The 17,995-nt window shown below is 49.0% G+C and overlaps 1 pseudogene; it reads left to right on the top strand.

Moving 5' to 3' along the window:
- Positions 1 to 483: 483 nt before the first annotated feature.
- The window catches only part of LOC122154162, a 60,085-nt pseudogene continuing 42,573 nt past the window's right edge, over positions 484 to 17,995 (top strand).

Below are 17,995 nucleotides of genomic sequence, written 5' to 3' on the forward strand. Positions count from 1 at the left end.
ACGGTTTCTAACCCGGATTTCCTCCCCGGGCCTCCCAACTTCAGCGCGGGCAGCAGCACCCCACCTCTTGCACCCAGCCAGAAGTCAGGGCGAACCTTACACAGAGCCACCCCGGCAGCCTCGGGGAGGCCGAGGCGCGGCGGCAACCTTCCACCAAAACTTGAAGACATTTTTTTTATTATTAATTATTATTATTATTTTTAATATTTATTTTAATTACACACACAGCCCCACCCGCCCAAACGCGGACGAGCCCTCGTTTCCCACCGGCGCTCCCCGCACAGGCCGCTCTCGCGGTACCCCCGGGGATGCTCCGCCGCTCCGCGCCTTCCACCTGCCGGGGCGCGCTGCGGCGCGCCGGCTCCGCGCCCCCTCCACCCCCTCCGCGGCCGCGCCCCCTCCGCGGCCCCACCTCGGGGCGGAGCTGCGGCCGCAGCCGGAGCCGGAGGCGGGCGGGGGCCGGGGCTGCGCGGCGCCGCTGCCTGCCTGCCTGCCTGCCTGCCTGCCTGCCTGCCTGCCTGCCTGCCTTCGGGGCGGCCGGGCCCGCGGAGCTGCGCGGAGCTGCCGCGGGTGAGTGCGGGGCTGGGGCGGGGGAGGCAGCGGGCGGGATGCTGCGGGCGCGGGGCCGGGGCCGGGGTCCCCCCTCTCTCCTCGACCCCCCCCCCCCCCCCCCCCCGGGGGCGCAGCCAGGGCCGCGGAGCGCTCCGCGGGTGCGGAGCGGGGTTCCCCGCAGCGGCTGCAATCACGCCGCGGAGTTTCGGTAATTCCCGCCCTGTGCAACCCTAGACCGGGCTGGCGAGAGGCACTTAAATAGCGTAGTCCGCTGCCTTCCCGGGTAATCCCTCTGTAAATTTGTCTGCCCTTATTTCGGACGCATCTAACGATGAGGACGCAGTTCCCCCCTGAAAGCAGTTTTTACTCCATTGAATGCCCGGCGTTTGCGTTTAAATACGCGTTTGTGCCGTGGGTCGTCCTGCAAAGCCCAGGACACTGAAGCTGTGCATTTCTTGCGGTTGTTTGTGGATGGGTTTTGCTTATTGCATTTGGAAATCCTCTCCCTTTTGGCATGATTCAGGTGTGGAAAAAATACAGTGGAGGTAGCATAAATATAAGCAACCGTAATTCCCGAAATGGCATCAGGATTGCAAGTGCAGGTTTCTGTGTGAGATGAAGGTCTTTCTCGGAGAGAGTCTCCTTCAGACACTGGCAGACCAGGCAAACTTCAGCCTGAACTTCAGCCCCTTCTCCAGTTCCAAGGTCTGAGGTGTCAGTGGTGGTAGAGAGGCTCTCAGTTGACTCGGTTGACAAGCTGAAAAGTTCATGTTTATATCTTTGCTTACTTCTCATTGAAAGATCTTTTCTACGCTGTGATAACTGCTCAAGGAGGAGGATGCTGCTACAATGGAGTAGCAGAGAAAGTGGCTTCTCACAAATTGTCGGGGAAAGCAGAGGGCTCATAAACCTGGGGAGAAAAAAAAAAAAAAGTCCAAATCTCTTGGTTTGAGCCTCGCTGTGTTGCCCAACAAATGCTCAGGGAGGCTCGGGAGAAGCGGCTGCCCGGGCTGCCCTCGCTTTCACCTTGACCCAGCCTTCCTTGACCCGGGCGCCCTCAGCCCTGCCGTTACTGTTAGGTGCTTTTTCACAGATGGAAGGGCCAAGTGCTGTTACAGCAGAAAGCAGGAGGGGCTTTTCTGCCTGGAACTGAATTTAATTTGGTGGGGGATTGTGTTTGTTGTGAAAGACGTAATGTATTAAATCCTGAATATGAAGAATACTTTTTCATGTATGTTTTTCCCTTCCTTGTTTAATCTTTACACTGTGGGTTGGCCCAAAAGCTGTGGATGATATTGAAAATACTCTTATTACATTATGGGTTTTGCTTCATGTGCTAAGATCTCTCATGAGGTTTTTTTTTAAAAAAAAGAAGCTCATTTTCCTTCCGACTGGAAAACATAAGTGACTATTTCATAAGAAAAATAAGATTTAAAGTGTTGAACTTCAGATATCTGTGGTGGATGCGATGAAATGCTGAGATACCGCGTCTTCTTTTTGCCATCAAGACCACGTGTCCAGGCTGCCCGTTTCTAACAATGTCTTGTTGTTGAGTCCCTCGTTCTAGGAAAAATGACTCTGTGTGAGTGTGCTGGTACCAATTGTACCGGCTCCTTGGTGCTTCTGCATCGCTTCTGCAGCCACTTTGTTGGAACCTTATTTTCCCTTGGTTTAATAATTTATAAAATGCCTGTTGCCTCTAGGCACATTTCATCCAGTAAGAAGAAAAACATCAACCAGTATTTACTGGTTATGGAGCCTGAGGTTGACAAATAATGAAGCTTTTGTGGATGAGGGGATGTCTCATTTTTATCTTATATAAACTCATGAAAATGCAGGGTTTGTGCTAAAAGTCTTCTGGGGATGTTACTCCTTTCTTATCCCCATCCTTAAAAAAGTCTATTGCCTGCTGGTGAAAAAGTGGGTTTTAACTGTGACCTTCCTTAACCTGTTTTTGGGTCTGCTTCTCCTTTTTGCTTTTATTGATGTCTTACTCAAGTTTGGCAGCTCTTGGGTATTTAATGGTTGTGAATTAAGACAGCAAAATCAGGTCTTGCATCTTCACAGGCTTTGTTTCTTTGGTGTGAAAGAGGTCAGTCTCTTTTTGGGCAATAAATTACCCTCTCAAATCCTCTGCCAGATATTTATGAACCACTATCATTAATTGTATTTTGAATCACTCATTGAGCCGGTGGGGGGATATTGGCCTGCAGTTCCTCTTCTCTTCCTTTGAAACTGCTAAATGATGATTCAGTGACCTTAGTGGGCAAACTATACCACCAGCTATTTGGCCTAAGAAGAAAAACTTGCCTGATACCAAACAAACTGGCAGCTGCTGTTCATTCTGAAACCCTCTGCTGGCCCAGGTGATACTCCCAGTTTCAAATACTTGTGGGGTTTTGTTGAGGCACTGGAAAGGGTACATAGTCAGTTCTTTGTTAGCTGTACCTGTGCGTGGTGTCCATTCCACCTCCATCAGGTTTTGAAGGTATTGTCCCTTAAAGTATAAAAAACTTAATATTTCAAGCTTGCCTTCCCCTGTGGATAGCCCTCTCCTCTTCCTTCTCAGAGGGTGAAACTGCTCACTGGGGTGTAATGTTTTTGGAGGATTTGGCTCTGCCGGGGATCTCAGCAGAGCTGGATTTAGGAAGGAGGCGAAAGCATGATGCAGTGACCCCACTCATCACCTTGCTGTCCCCGTCTCTGCTTTGGCAAAGCCCTTTTCAGGAGCGATGTGCCTCTCCCCAGACGTGCCTGGGAGCTTCGTGGCCTGTCGCAGGTCAGGCTTAGTCCCTGCATGGGCAGCGAAATGTGCTGTGTGACTAGTTGGGGCCGGGGAGAGCGGGACAACGTGCTCAGCCGGCGCTAACGGTCAGCACGACCTCGCTGCTTGTTTGCTTGTTGAAGCTAATTCAGGGCTGGCAGCCTCTCTGCAAGGAGGGCTGTAATTGCAGGCGAGTGCCGGTGTAGAAGCATTCTGGCTCCACACATTCAGCCCTCCTGGCTTAAAGAGCTGCAGGAGTGAGCAGGGATGTGTGAAAGGGGTCAGCTGTTGGCTTTTTGCAAGGCTGTTAGTCGAGTTACACCACCTCCTAGGATGGCCTTGCCAGCTGGCTCATCCTTTAGGGAAGTTTAAAGAGGCTTATTGCAATCTTACTAGAAATCTGTCGTCTTCTATTAATCTACTTGTCTCTCCTCATCTCCTTTCCATGTGCTCCCTTGCTCATTCATCTCCACAGCGCCATTCTGCTTGTGCTGCTGCTGGTCAACACTAGCAGTGCCTCTTGTGAAAGTCTTGTTTCGGGCATGTTCGTTGGTAGACTGTCACTTTGCTGTCCAGCATGGGTTTTGTTTATATATAGAGGTACTTTATTTAAAAAAAAAAAAAATGTTTTTTTGAGGGTGTCACTCCTGAAAGGACAACAGAGCCTGGTGTTTTGCTGTCTGGGGTGGAGGTACAGGAGAATCACGGTACCCAGGGGCAGACAGATTCCAGCTCTGAGTAAGCCAAAGCCTGCTCCTACGCCAGGTCCCGCTGGGCAGCGGGCTCAGCACGGAGTGCAGCTTGCCTTGCTGCTGGCCGCAGCACAGGGGACTGGTAATTGTGGATGTGAATCACTGGCTGCACCGTCCGCTCTGAAATCAGGATGGTTCCCGCTTTGGGGGGTAGCACTGCACTTGCAAAGGGCACAGGGGAAGGGCAGCGGAAAAAGCTGTCAAACTTTGGGAGGTGAGAGGAATGAATGCTGCACCCTGAGTCTCCTGGCAAAGTGGGAAAGTGTTCGTCAGTGAGAACTGGTGATACTGGAGTGAGTCTGAATGCGGTGGCACCCCTGGACACCTCTGCTAGCCTGGGCAAATGTTACTTTGAGTAATGCAGTTCTTCCTAATGGACCTTTTGCTTGCAGGTCTCACAGAAGTGTGTCAATACTGGGGTTAACAGCCACGTAGGTACCAAGAAAAAAATAAAAGAATAGTTTGAGGAAGGCTAAGCCTTAATACCTATACAAAGCAAACAAATGGTATATCATTTGACATGGATTAGGTGAGCTGCAAGATGTCTGGCTCCAGAGGTGCGGGTAGGAAATGCAAAGCCGGGTGGCTGGGCCATCCCTGCTTCCAGAGGCAGCATCCGCCTCTGATGCCGGTACCGGTGCTGCCAGGAGCCGGGTGTCTCCTCGACTTTCACAGGGATGCACCTTCTCCTGCACAACACGTTTGCTATCCTTGAGTGTTGCTGGCTGGCGGGGAAAGAGATCAGTGCGTTTTGTGGTTTTTTTTTTTTTTTTTTTTTTTTTTTTTTTTTTCCAGAAGAGTCAGCTGATTTCATCCCATGGGAAGTGGTTGAAAAGCAGGAGACAGGTGGGTTGGCATTCCTGCTTCGTAGCCTTCTGTAATTCCAGCAGGAGAAGGATAAACGGAGGAGTGCAGTTGCTGGGTACTTTTCTATGTTTGCATTTGAAAGAGCTTGATAGGCTGTGATTAATGAGGCTAAATGGCAGCTTGATAAATGGTAAATTCAAATGAACTTCAAACAAAAATGGCTTTATAAGAAGGCTTTTGGTTGTGTGCAAAGTGCAGGTTGTGGGTTTCATCTAGTGCTGTTTGGTTTGTGGCTGGCAGGGCGCGTTGCATGGGCTGTCCCCATGTGCCTGCTGCAGGGATCGCTGCCGGGCAGCAGGTCCTGCCCAAGCCCCTCTGCGCAGACCCTCCTGCCAGGCAGTTGTTTTTTTCTTGGTTTAGGTTAATACAATACTGCCAAATTTGGACTACCGTATTTCCATCCTGGAGCCCTGCCCTCCCCATGTCCCCATATCCAGGCTCTAATTAAGCATGCTCTAAAAGCAGCAGGCCAGCTACCATGGCCTTGCAGATCAGAACCATTGGCCTAATCTATTTTTGAAGTGAATTAAACTAGAAAAAGGTACTGCCACTCTAGAACAAGAAGCCACCTGGGGAGTTAACCCAGAATAGTTGTTCTGCTTTGAATTTGTACCCTATCTCACTTCAAGATAACTTTCCATAAATGCAAGCTCTGTAAGCACAGAATACAGGGCGTCACTTAAGCAAGATCACCCAACAGAGCAAGGAAAACACCTTCTTTTTCCCAGGGTCTACTCTGCATCACTTCCCAGTGATCTGCGCACACTTCTTAACTCAAGCGTCCTTTTCTGTAATAAATCTGCCCTCTTTCTTGCTCTGTCCTCTGCAGAGATCTGCACTCCTTTCCCACCCCCACCTCTGTGGTTGCTGTAGCACCCCAACCACCGGCTCCCCACAACCACCTCTGCTCCCCTCCCCTGTCCTCTGTCAGGCTTTTGTGCTGGTCACACACAGTGAAAGGAGCATCCCGAGCGCTCATCTCCATCTCCCCAGAGGTTCGCGGCAAGATTGCGCAAAGATCTTTTCTTAGGCTGGATGGGACCTTATCACCTTTCTCAGTGACTCAGTGTGAGCACTAGGTAAGAGGCAGCATCAGGTGCCTTTTTCTGAGCTGGGGCTGATAACCTGAGCTGGGCATAGGTGGCAGGCGTAAATTATTTGCAACAGCTGACCTAGGCGCTGCTCTCGTGCTGCTCTCGTCTTGCGTTGGCTGGGAGGAGGAGTGGAGATATTTGCATGATGTTTTCAGTTGTGCTGAGACACTCTGCTGTTACACTGCTCCTTCGGATTTGTCAAGCTCAAGTTAAATGTATATAATTTTAACATCTCATGATTCTTTGGGGGCTGACTCATGTTTTTTTGGCCTGAATGAATCATAGCTCTTGAACTCCATTGCTAAATTGATTACGCAACAATTACAGGGTTGGAAATGCCACCCTAAGTGCACACAAACAAGCTGGCAGCAATTTTCCCCTCCTTTTCTCTCACCCTGTGTTGCCAAGAGACCTCCCTTGTGAGTTTGCTCATTAGCTCTGGCCTCTTCTCTGTAGGTGAGGGGCTGCTCCGCACGCTGTGATCTTGATGTTTTGCCCTTGAGCTGGAGCAGGCAGCAGTTTCAGGTTGGGTGTTTCTGGAAGAGAGGAGAGGCGACAGCCTAGGAGGGAAGGCTGGAGAAGTGCTCGTTTTTTTTTCTCACTGGTGCCAGTTGCCTTAATTTTGTCCCAACTGCTCCATGTGATGTTATGGCATAGTCATGGCATCTCTAATGATGCATATGGGAAAACCCCACGTATGAGGCATTGCTCTGCAGTGACTCCATGTGGCAATATTGGATGTTGGCAGCTTTTCACAGGCACAAATTCTGCTTGATTACCTGCTCAGCAGCTCAAAGGTCAAATATCCATCCAAGGAGAAAGACCAAGGAAGGTGTGAGCCCTATGCTGGCTGTGAAGTTTCTAGTAATACATACCCACCATTGTTTTCTCTGCTTTCTGGCACTAAGCTGAGATCTGGGGATTTGTGTAGGGCTTGGCTTTTTATTACTGTGGTCTTGAGCAAGAGTTCATCTGGTATGTGAAATTAAGAGGGGCTTTGTACTGGGTGGGCTTTGCTTGTTGACCTGCTTACCTCACCGAAGCAGCTGGTGGGAGTTGTGCTGTAGATCTGTCAGCAGGATGTGGAAGGGCCATCTCCACCATCTGCTGGATCAGATCAGATTTCTGGCTTTAAGATGCCCTTGCTACCCGAATTTGACTTTCACTACCAGAACAGCGATTCTTCTGTCACGCAAATAAAACTGTTTCTCAGAACAAATATTCAGCTGAGGTACATACTGAATGGCAGGGTGGGTACCTGTGCCAGGAAGCCCTCCAGAAAGTCTCCCTGAAGAGCACCCATTCTTCCCAGCTGAGCTTCTGGCCCCTAGATCCCAACATCTTTGGGAAGAGTCTCTCCCCTGGGCAGGTCTGGCTGTTTGCACATCCAGGCACGGCTGCACACTGAGGCAACAGAGAAGGATGGCTAAATCCTTGTGCTCATGGGTGGACGAGGTTTTCGTTGGCCTGTGGCAGCAGAGCCTTAGTACCTGTCATCCCAGAAATGGCAGAAGCAAAGTAAGAACTAGACTGATGAGGTGGAGAGCAGTACCAGCAATTCTGGTACTGTGTTCGTAGTCCAGTTAACCTAAAGTATCCAAAATTGTATTTCCAAACTAAGAAGTGGTAAATATTTGATGAAACTGAGTATCAGAGCAACTGTGTTGTCAGAGGAGCAAGTCAAGCCCATGTACCATCTCTGACTGTGGGCAAGAGTAGATGCAGAAAACATAGAAAGTAGGGCATGTATGGTGACGTGCGGCTTGATAACTGCGCCTAAAAATAAGGTACTTTAGAAACATAAAATCTGCCTTGCAAGCAAGGCAGCAGCAAGCTGCTCTGAGTGTCTGATTTAAGACTGAAACTGGTGTTGTTGGCACTGCAGAAAGCTGTGCTAACATTTTGTTAGCATTTTGCTAGCAAAACATTTTGTTTCAGTCTGATGGTTTGCATCTAAGATAAGGTGAGTTACTTCTGGAGCTGTGCTTGGGCAGAGGTGGAAGGGAGAGGCAGTGGTGGGGCTGTTGGCAGAGATGCTCTTCCTCAGCCAAGGCTCGCCAGCAGCAACCCGCTTCCCATGCGGGGTTTCTGCTGATATGCATTTCAAGGAGCCTTGTCCTCTTGAAGTATTGCGGTTCAACTTTCTAGAAGATGCACTTATAATATTCCTGCAGGCTTCAAGGGAAAACAGCCTTGGTTTGCCCTGTGGAAACAGTATCTGGCAGTGCTGGTCTTTGCCGCTGTTGTGAGCGGGCTGACGCTGGTATCCTACAGCAGCTATACGATGCTGCTTGTCGGCACGCTGCAGGGAAGCCTGACCTGCTGTGCTGGAGGTCTGTTAGTGTCAGGTCAGGCAGCCTCAGGGCCCCCTTCTTGCATGCTGATGGATGACCTTGACCTGCAAAGGCTAGGTGGGCAGGAGGATGAATTTTTTGGAGGGGTGGCATGTTCCCAAGTGATTTAGCTTTGAAATAAGTAAGTCATTGCAGAGTTTGCCAAGGTATAAGGGCCGTGCCTTAGACAACAAATCCAGATGTTTGAGCCACATGGAGCAAAACATCCCGCACTGTAGCATGGATAATTAATTTTTCCTGATGTCTCGCCTCTTTACTCTCCCCACAGAGCCTGTGGGCACCCTGCTGGTCCCTGCACAGCAGAGGCAGGTGGACAATGCCATGCCTGAGTAGCTGCACAGGCTCCCTGACGGATGCAGGATGGGTCAGAGGGCAGCTTTTTGTCTTATTTGGTTAAGATCTTTAGAGGATTATTGGAATGGTTATAGATATGCTCAATAGTGTCTGTAGGCATTAGAGTTGAGAGCATTTTGTTAGCAATAATTAAATACAACTGCTATTTAAAAAGGATAGATCAGATTGCTGGGAAGAGCATCCTTTCTTAAATCTCCCACAAAATCAATATTCCTCCTGTCAGGTGTGTAGCAAACACTTTCAAATGCCGTCAGTCATATCCAAGCCCACCACAAAGCACCACGTCACCCTGACAGCAGTGCTGCTTGCCAGTCTCTCCAAACCTCTCGCCGTGCTGCGGCGGGCTGTTTGGCATGTTTGGCTCTGGCACCTGGGTGATCTCAGTTGGGTGGTGGTTGTGCCCAGCTGGTAACATCTGTCCCACGGCCGGGGGCAAATGCCTGGTGCTGATGGGCTACATCGTATTTGCTCCTGTTGCCTGGTAGTCTGGGACCTCTCCTACCTTCTGCAGGGGCTGAGGCATCCTGCTGGACCTCACCTTGGAGCACTGTGTGTTACGTCTAGGGTGTCCAGCTTGGAAGTAGTTATTATCCCTTGGTGTCAATGTTGGTGTGGCAAACTCCAGTATGGATGTGCAGGGACAATTCTCTTGCATACCAGCGTCATCTCACGGTGTGAATCCAACACGCGTTGTCCCTTCTGCCCGTGTGATTGTTGGCTGCTGGTGTTGTCACCATGGTGCCGTAAAACTGGCAGAATCACACCTTTGCCTTGGAAAGAGAAGAGCAAGGCAAGGCTTTCTTCTGGCAGCAAAGAAACCAGAAAAAAAAAAAACAACTAAAATAATGCTGTCCCATCAGATGGTAACTCCTTGGGGGGATGCTGTGTCCCCCAGCCGCCTGCTGCAGAAGGGCAGAGTCACAGGGGCTGTGTAGCTGTGGGGGGGCAGGTAGGACACCCGCTCCCACTGTCACCTCTTGTGATGCACCTCCGTGCCTCTGGGTGACGGTGACAGCGGACACCCCCTTGGAAAGGCACATCCCTGTCAACAGCTGAGAACCTGCAAAAGCTGTGCCGCTGTGACATCCCATGTTGGCACGGCTTGAGCTGCTTAAGAGCTGTATATGGAAAATCCAGGCACTTATCTAGCTTGTTGCTGTGCCAGAATAGGGCTGTTCCCGGGATTATTTTTATTTTTTTTCCCATAGGCCAAAATGTGTGTAAGTGGCTTTAAACAATGGAAGGTTTTCTGTTAAAAAGACTGGGGTGCAGGCTAATAGGGCTTTAATTTGTATCTGAAGGGAAGGGTGTGGGCTCCTGCAATGATGTTTTCGAGATTGTGTTAGAAATTAGCTTCGTGTTTTTCCCATGTCTTATTTTAAAGCCTGTTTTGAGGAAAAATTTGTTGTCATTTTTCAAATTACAGATCTCTAAAATGTAGTTTAAAATGTCAGGAAGGGGGGGGGTTGTGGTTTTGGAAGACTCCACGCATCTGTCTGTTGGAGGACTGATAAAAAACGGAAGCTTTAACCAGAAAAACAAATAAAAGGAGGTAATATCAGTGTCACAGATGGATCGGTCTGCTTTCCCTGCAGGTGTCTGCATTGCAACCCACACTCACATATAATTTGCTGTGGAAAAAATAAATGGAGAGCTGAATCGGAGACTTATGCCCTCAATTAATTTTTGTTCCACATAATCAGAGCTGCTGCATGCCTTTCCTTCAATATTTAACTGCCTGGCTCAGAGGATGGGGCTGCTCTCGTGCTGAGGGAAGTTGGGATTCTGTTCATGTTTGCACAGAAATCCCGTTCTGATCTTTATTTCTTTCGTTGCCTAAGGGCAGGGATCCTGCTGCTCCTCTGATGCTAGAGATAAATTTTGTTAGCTGATACTTTTCTTTGGGAGAGCAAAGGGGAGAGGGGAGTGGTGTCTAACGAATTCTTGAAGGAATAACATTTCCTTGTGTTCAAGCATCATCTTCTCTGGAGTCCCGTGTGCTGCCTTGAGCCTGTGACTGTCTCGGGTACAGGTCAGCGGGGAGCAGAGGGGGGACCTTTGCTCATGGTTTGATGTATACAGTCCTCATCTGAGGAAAAAAATGAATCAGTACAATTAGTGCATGCTCTCTGCAGATTTACGGGCTGTTGAATAGTTTTCTCTATTGCACTAGGTTAAAAGGGGATGACTTATTTTGGTGTGTGGTTTGAAATTGAGCCCCGAACTTAGTTTCTGATTTTTAACTCCATTCAAAATCACAGTTAGATTTTTCAAGTTCAAACTAACTGAAATATCCCTCTCCCTTCTCTGAATGGCAAGCTGATGGCCAAGAGCCCAGGGCATCTGTTTTTACTGATTCACCAATCGACCTGAAAGCAGGAGGCAAACCTGAGGTTTCACCTCGGAAAGCAAAAGGGGGCTGAGCGGTTTCTGCAGCTCCAAGGCACCCTTGGAGGGGCGCCCAGCACCCAGACCAGAGCTACGCCTCAAACCGGGGGCTGGAGGAGCCCGCGCTGCCCTTGGATGCTAGGCAGTGAAAATGGAGAGGGGAGGAAAAACCCCAGAGTTCTAGTGAACATAAAAACTATCCACATAAAAGTTTAGGATTTGAAAATCTCCCCAGGCAGGGACAGTTTAATGCAGAAAAGTGGGAGCCTTCAGAGAGCTGTGTGCAGCAGACATTGAAAAGATCATTTGCTCTGCGGAGCTTCTAGATTAAGGTTTTCTAAACCTCCTCCAAGTCCTGCTGCCTTGCACTGGGAATTTGGCTTAAGGAGCAGCTTTGCACAAGAACCACGTGGAGGGAAGCACTGAGTAGGTCTGGCTTTAATGCTCTGGCTTGCTCCGATGTCGTGTGTGGTAAGCTGTGCTTGGGCTTGTGTCCTACTAAAGCAAAGCCTGCTCTGGCTGTGTCCAGTGAACCCAAAGACCCAGCTCTCCAACCACTGATGGGAGCTTAATGGTCAGCCTATATATGCCTGGGGACCACCACCAGATTTGTTTTGCTTGTCACTGAGGTGCCACTAGAAGAAGCAGCGTGTTTCCAAGCATGCTGAGGTGGGGGAGGACTGCTTGGCACAGAAAGTCCTTTTTTTAAGGAAGCCCATGTTGAAATATTGATAGGAAAAAGAATGTATATTGTGCCATGTTGAGTGTTTACAGGAAATATACAGCGAAAATACTGAGGGGCTTTTCTCAAACAACTGCCAATATTGTTAGGGAGTGGAAGAGCTGTGAGGAGAAAAGAACGAGGCACTTAAAATTTTCTATTACCAGCATTGGTTCCAAAGAGATCTTTGACTTGATGTTTTGCTTTTTTCTTCTTGATTGTATTTCATTCCTACTGCTAGGATGGATCTCATTGAAGAGGGAGAGATTATCTGGAACTAAAGATAAATGACCAAACCAAAATGTTTTTAATTCTCTGGGGAAGAATTTAGCTTTAAATTTTGAGCTTTTCATTAAGCTCGAAAAATAACTTTGCTTGAGGTACCTTCACCACCAAACTTACCATCAAGTAGCAATGAAACTCCCTTTGCTGCAGGTGGGTAAAATGGTATCTTCACTTTAAGAAGGTAATTGGGGCACAGATTAAGTTACTTACTTTGCATACAAGAAACCTGTGGGAAAGCCAAGAATCTCTCCTGAAACTCCCAATTTTTGATGAGCTCTCTCACCCAGAGGACTTCTATACCTGCTCTTCCTCACCAGCACTTCAAGGCAGACTGTAGGAAGTTGTGTCCCCTAAGGGGTCTTGACTGAAATACCTTTTTTTTTTTTTTTCTTTTTTTAAGTGATGTTTCCTGCTACTTTCCCCTTCATTCCTTCAGGAGGAACCATTCATTTGGTAGCGCTGAGCATTTGCTGCTTAAAATGCTGCAGAAGCCCTGAGTGGGGAAGGGAGCTGTTTGCTTCGAAGATACCAGTGAAATTAAATCATGCAGCAACAATTCTCATAATTTTCACTCCTCTGTGTGGTTGACCTGCGGGTGTTGTGAGGCTCGCAGCACAGTGCAGGGAGCATCACATGGTGCATGCAAGAATTATTTGCTACCAGAAGCAATAGCCAGGGCTGTTGGAGTAGCACCGAGGGATGAGCAGGGTTTCACCAGTACCCCACGGCTGGAGCACAGGACTAGAAATAATAATCCTGAGGTGTGGTGTAGCTCTTGCAGTGAGTTTGCTGCCTGAAGTCAAGCAAGTGACCTTGTTCTGTGTTCATCAGTGGATGCTCTTGACCTCTGGAGAAGGGTTTGTTGCATATTATTTTGAAAGTGCTGGCTTACAGGTACGTCAAGCTGTTGTTTAATGTGCTGCCTTGGGCTGTGTTCAGAGTGCATGTGTTACCAGCAGCAGGTTTCTGACTTCAGCTGTGCTCCCAGCCTTGACGTCCCGGAGGAGATGGTGGTCAGTGCCCACTTGCATCGCGGGCACTGCACAGAGATCCAGACAGGGGAAATGGTACAACCTGTCTGGCAGGGTGTGATATTAGAGAAATAAAAACTTCAGTTTCAGGAAAAAAAAGGAAACCCTTCAGGATACGGGAAACGCTGCGTTTTGAATTGCTTACCACTGCAGCCTCCTACCGCGGGTTCTCTCCTCCCCTGGGCTTTGTAGGAAACATGACTGTTCTGTAGCGTTGCAGGCAAAAACAAGTGTTTTAGGGCCGTGATTCCTTGGAGGGGCAGGCATGCGTCTTGTGGTTTGAACTCCCATTCCCAGTTTGCTGCATGGTTGCTGTTGGTATCTGACCCTCTGTCCAGTCTTCGTGTGGAAGACCCAGTGGCTGAGTCCCCTGTTATAGAACTATAACGATTTGGGTGGTTGGGCTTGATGCAGCGTTCTTGTTGATGATGCTCTAATTAAATGCTTTTTTAAAAGGCAGGAGGTGAGAGAAACAGTTACAATAAGGAAAGAAACGCTGGTTGGAGGCTATGGTCATCCTGGCACAGCCCTCTTGTCTTGAGGCACCCTGTACTAATTAAAAAAAAAAAAAAACCAAACCCACAAAACCTTAAAACCCTCAAAAGCTCTTGATCCAGAAGAGGGCTTGCTGTTCCCATCAGCAATCCAGAAGAGAGGTTTGGTTTCCCCCCGCCCCGGGGGTATTGCAGGTTGCTGCTGGGAGCAGCCTGCGTGCTGGTGGTGGGGTGGGGAGCGCCTTGGCAGAGCCGGCGGGGTTACGTGCTCGGCGGTGACACAGCTTAGGAAATGACTTGGAGAGAGTTCCTCTGGGGAGGGCGGGAGGGGGACGCTGCTGCCCTTCTCACCCCCGGTCTGGGCTGCGGGGAGGGAGGGAATGGACCTGGGCTCTTTGTGTGTGGTCAGCCCCATGGCATATCCACGCTTTGGGCAGCCCCCTGTGTCCCCTGCCTTGTTCTCCCTTGGGGACAGTTGAACTCCTGTGCCTGCCTTTCTCTGCTGCTCCTGCCTGTCCCTCAGTCTGTCACCTCCTTCTCTCGGTGGCTTTCTGTCTGTCTCTGGACGATGTTACCGCTGCTAAGCTGCCAGTGAGCTCTTCCCCTCATCGGGGAGCAAGCGATGAAGAGCCGTTTTGTTGCTTCCCTCTGAACCTTGGGGAGATCCTGGCCAACAGCAGAAACAGCAATGCAGAGCATGTGCCTTCGGCCGCTTTGTGTCACCAAGCAGTGACAATCCTGAAGGTGATATCTGAAAGATAAGTCCTGTGAATTCTTCACTGGTGCTTGTTGCCAGAGGATGGGTTCAGCAAAAGGGCTGCGATGGGCTGGTCATCTAGCATTTCGTGGGGCATGAATAGCACAGATTGGCCTCGGCCCTCGTAGGAAGCAGAAAGAGGAAATTTGGCAATTCCTCACTTTACCATGGTGCAGGAGTTGACTCTTAATGAAATAAAAAAATCAGCCACCTCCTCTGCAAGCTGCCTCTGTGGCTCAGATCCCTGCTCTAGGCTTTCATGCTTGGTTTCCAATTCCAGGCTGAGAGAAGATGAGGTTGGGGTGAGGTGGAGAGGGTTACTTCTGTCGCTCTTTGTGTCACTGACTTGACTTTATGCTGCAAACACAGATGCTTCACCTAATCGGCAGGGCCCAATCCTGCAGGGGCCTGCAAACAAGCAATCCAGTGAATGAGAATGGTCTCCTTGATGTCAGAAGTGGCTGCTCACATACCTGGGTCTTGAATTTTACCTTTGCTTGAAAGTTGCATAACTTAGAATAATTCTCTGGTTGCTGAACTATTTCATTTCAAGGTGTCCCATTCAAGGGTTGCTCTTCTATGGTTTATGTTTATTTTTTTTAAGTGCAATAAAACCGAAGTCAATTGATGACACTTAAGTGAAGGACTCTTGTGTTTGTGTTCTGCTTCAGCATCACGCTGTGCTTTAAGCAGTGCCTCGCAGAGATGTGATGGAGGATTTGCAGTCTTCGCTCCAGCTTCATCGTCTGGTGGGGAGATGAGGAGGCTCTCCAGCATCACTCAGCAATGTGGCTGTTTTAATGGATCCAGCTCCAACCTCAGCAATATTATGGCAGAGTGTCTGCAAATTGAATCCTTTGTAGAGAGATCAAGGAGGGTAGCTCTGAGTGTGTGCTAGAACAGCAAAATAAGCACACTGCTTTTCAAGATGCAAGTGCCAGCCTCTAAATGTGAAATGGGAAGAAGGGGAAGGGCCCCTCCAGGCAGGGTTGGTGCCTGGGTAGGCAGCTTGTTGCAACCACTGACTCGCTAAATTCTCATTCACAGAATCATCATCTCTTCTTGTATTGCAGCTGAGTAACCAGTGCCCTGAAAGTCCTTTCGAGCTTAGTGAGACGAATCTTGTACTAAGGTGAGACAAAATGTACAGGAAATGCAAACTTTGGCAAACTTTGGCATTTTTTTTTTTTTCTTTCCAAACACTTGCAAGCCCTTTGTAGGGACTGATCTGTGCCACGGTTCAGTGGGTCTTTCTCTGCCGCAGCACTGAGAGGATGGCGATGGCACAAGCACAGTACAATAGCGAGCGTCTCGTCTTCCTTTTGGCCCTTGAAATAGTTGTCTGTTGTCCCTGTGGGGCCGGGGGCCGTGTGTGGCTGGCAGGATGTGCTCAGCACAGCGGCAGGCAGATCTGCTGAGCTCATGGAAACTCAGCTCGGTCGAACACGAGGAACAGTGCTTTTTTTTTTTTTTTTTTCTTCTTCTTTAAATAAAACAGAAACCAAAATGCGATGCCTTGCAAGCCACAGTCACCCACACAGCCAGCTTCTGTGTCGCTTTGCAGGTAAACAAATGCTGCGGCCTGGAACTGTGCTATAGTTAGACTGACCAGTTTGTGCAGAGAAGTCAACGTGCCATTTTCTTGGTGCAGGGAAGAAAGTAGGTTGTTGGAAAGCAGGCAGCCAGAGTGATGGAGCCAGAGTCTTTCTGAGCCTCTGGGGTCCTCGGAGGGTGCTAAGGGAATTGTACCTAAGTCTGGGAGAAGTTGAGCTGTGTCCCTTTCAGGATGACCTCTCAGGGGCACCTCTCTGCTCCTTCAGAGGTTCATTTTCTGGTTGGTTTGAGGAGGTGCTGGTGACTGGTATTTCCAGAAGATGTCTCTTTGGTGTTTGTGGATCTCCCCTCTCCAAGTCGTTCCTCTCTGTAGGCCACTCGCATCTCCCTTTTGTTCTACTGTGGGAGCATAGGAGCTGCTGGAAGACGAGGTGCATGCAGGAAAGCTGAAATGTGGGCAAGCAGAGCAAGCCACGCTCCTCCTCTCTTTATAAATCAATGTCCTGATGATTTTTCCAAGGTACAGTCTTAATACCACCAAGAAAGCTTCCTGATTTTTTTGTGGTAAGCAGGGAAATGCTGAAATGAGGTTTATTTGCTTTAATAAACGTGCAAAATTAGGTCCTCATTTCTACTTCAGGTGTGTTTTGGAAAATATTTGTTCATCTTTCAGCAAACAATGGCAGAAGTGGCCTGGAAGAGAGCAGGGTGGGAGTGCCGTGTGTGGTATGTCGAGAGGCATTTCCTGCCCTTATCTCCCCTCCTTCGAGGTATTGTAAATGGGGCTTCAGATCTGCAGCCTGTGTTAGTGGAGCGGAGATCGCCAAAAAAGATACCTTCCCCTGAATGCCTGCAAGGGGCAGGAGCGGTGCCGAGTTCACCGAGAGGTGGCGAAGAGCTTTCCAGCCAAGTGCCTGTGCTTGGAAAATGTGTCTGCCCCAAAACAGAAGCTTTTTGACGAGTGGGCTGCATTTATTCCAGTCTTGTCAACAGCATTTCTAGGGGCTGTGGTGAGTCCTGGCTCGTGGGGGCTGCGGGCACAGGTCAGGGATGGCTGCGTGGGGATCTCGTGCCGTGGAGGAGCCGTGGCGTGCTTCCCTCGCTTTCCAGTGGCACGCTACAGTTGTGACTTGATATTTTCCATCTCAGGCAAACGTTTGAATTTCTAGGTAGTATCTCTCTTACGAAAAACTTTGCAAGGGTTTGCGTTTGCTTTAGTTCCACACAGGGACATTTTTTTGCAATCTTAAGTTCTTACGGGATGGAACAGGGACTTTTTGTTCAGGTCGATCCTGAAACCCTCAAAATAAGGTTTTCAGGTGCTGCTGAAGCTGTTCTTGGCCTTCTGGTGGCCATTTACTGGATAAAGCGACTGCCCGGGACCTGCCTGTGTGCTCTGGCTGAGTTTGTTTGCTTCCAGTTCTCAAATCAATTATCTTGCGGAGGAAATGGTGTGCCTCGCTGTCAGTCTGCAGAGATATTTATAGGTAAGGTCAAAGCCCTGTGGAAGGTCTGTAGCAGTGTTTGGAAGGAATGGATGTCTCAGCCTTACGAAATTCACTGGGATGTGGTGGATGTGCTGCATTGCATGGACATTTCCCTGCAGCTCCTCAGAGTAGTCCCTCCTCAGTTGGGCTGCTTTGCCCTCTGAAGAGGGATGAACAGTGGCTTTTTCTGGCTTGGCTGGATGGGATGAGGTTTGGTATCCTCACCACGTTTCTCACCTGGGTCTAGCTGCCTAGCTACCTCTATTCTGCTGCTATTTTTCCCATAGATGCTTTGCATCCATTGCTTAAGAGAATGTTTCCTGTCTTTTGAAGCAGGAGAGTTGAGCAAGGAAGGGTTTCAGCTGCCCTGTTGAGGCTTTCTCAGATGCTGTGAATATGTAAGCTCTCCAGTCTCCTTTCTCAATCATCTCTTCTTTTTTTTTTTTTTTTTTTATTTCCCCTCTTTCTCTTCTTTTCCCCTCCCCTTTCCAAGCTGGCTGAACCATAACAGCTCTTGTCTCATATGTGGTGATTTGCAGCT

Source organism: Tyto alba, unplaced genomic scaffold (genome assembly GCF_018691265.1).
Source record: "Tyto alba isolate M040663 unplaced genomic scaffold, T.alba_DEE_v4.0 Super-Scaffold_33, whole genome shotgun sequence".
Classification (NCBI taxonomy): Eukaryota; Metazoa; Chordata; class Aves; order Strigiformes; family Tytonidae; genus Tyto; species Tyto alba.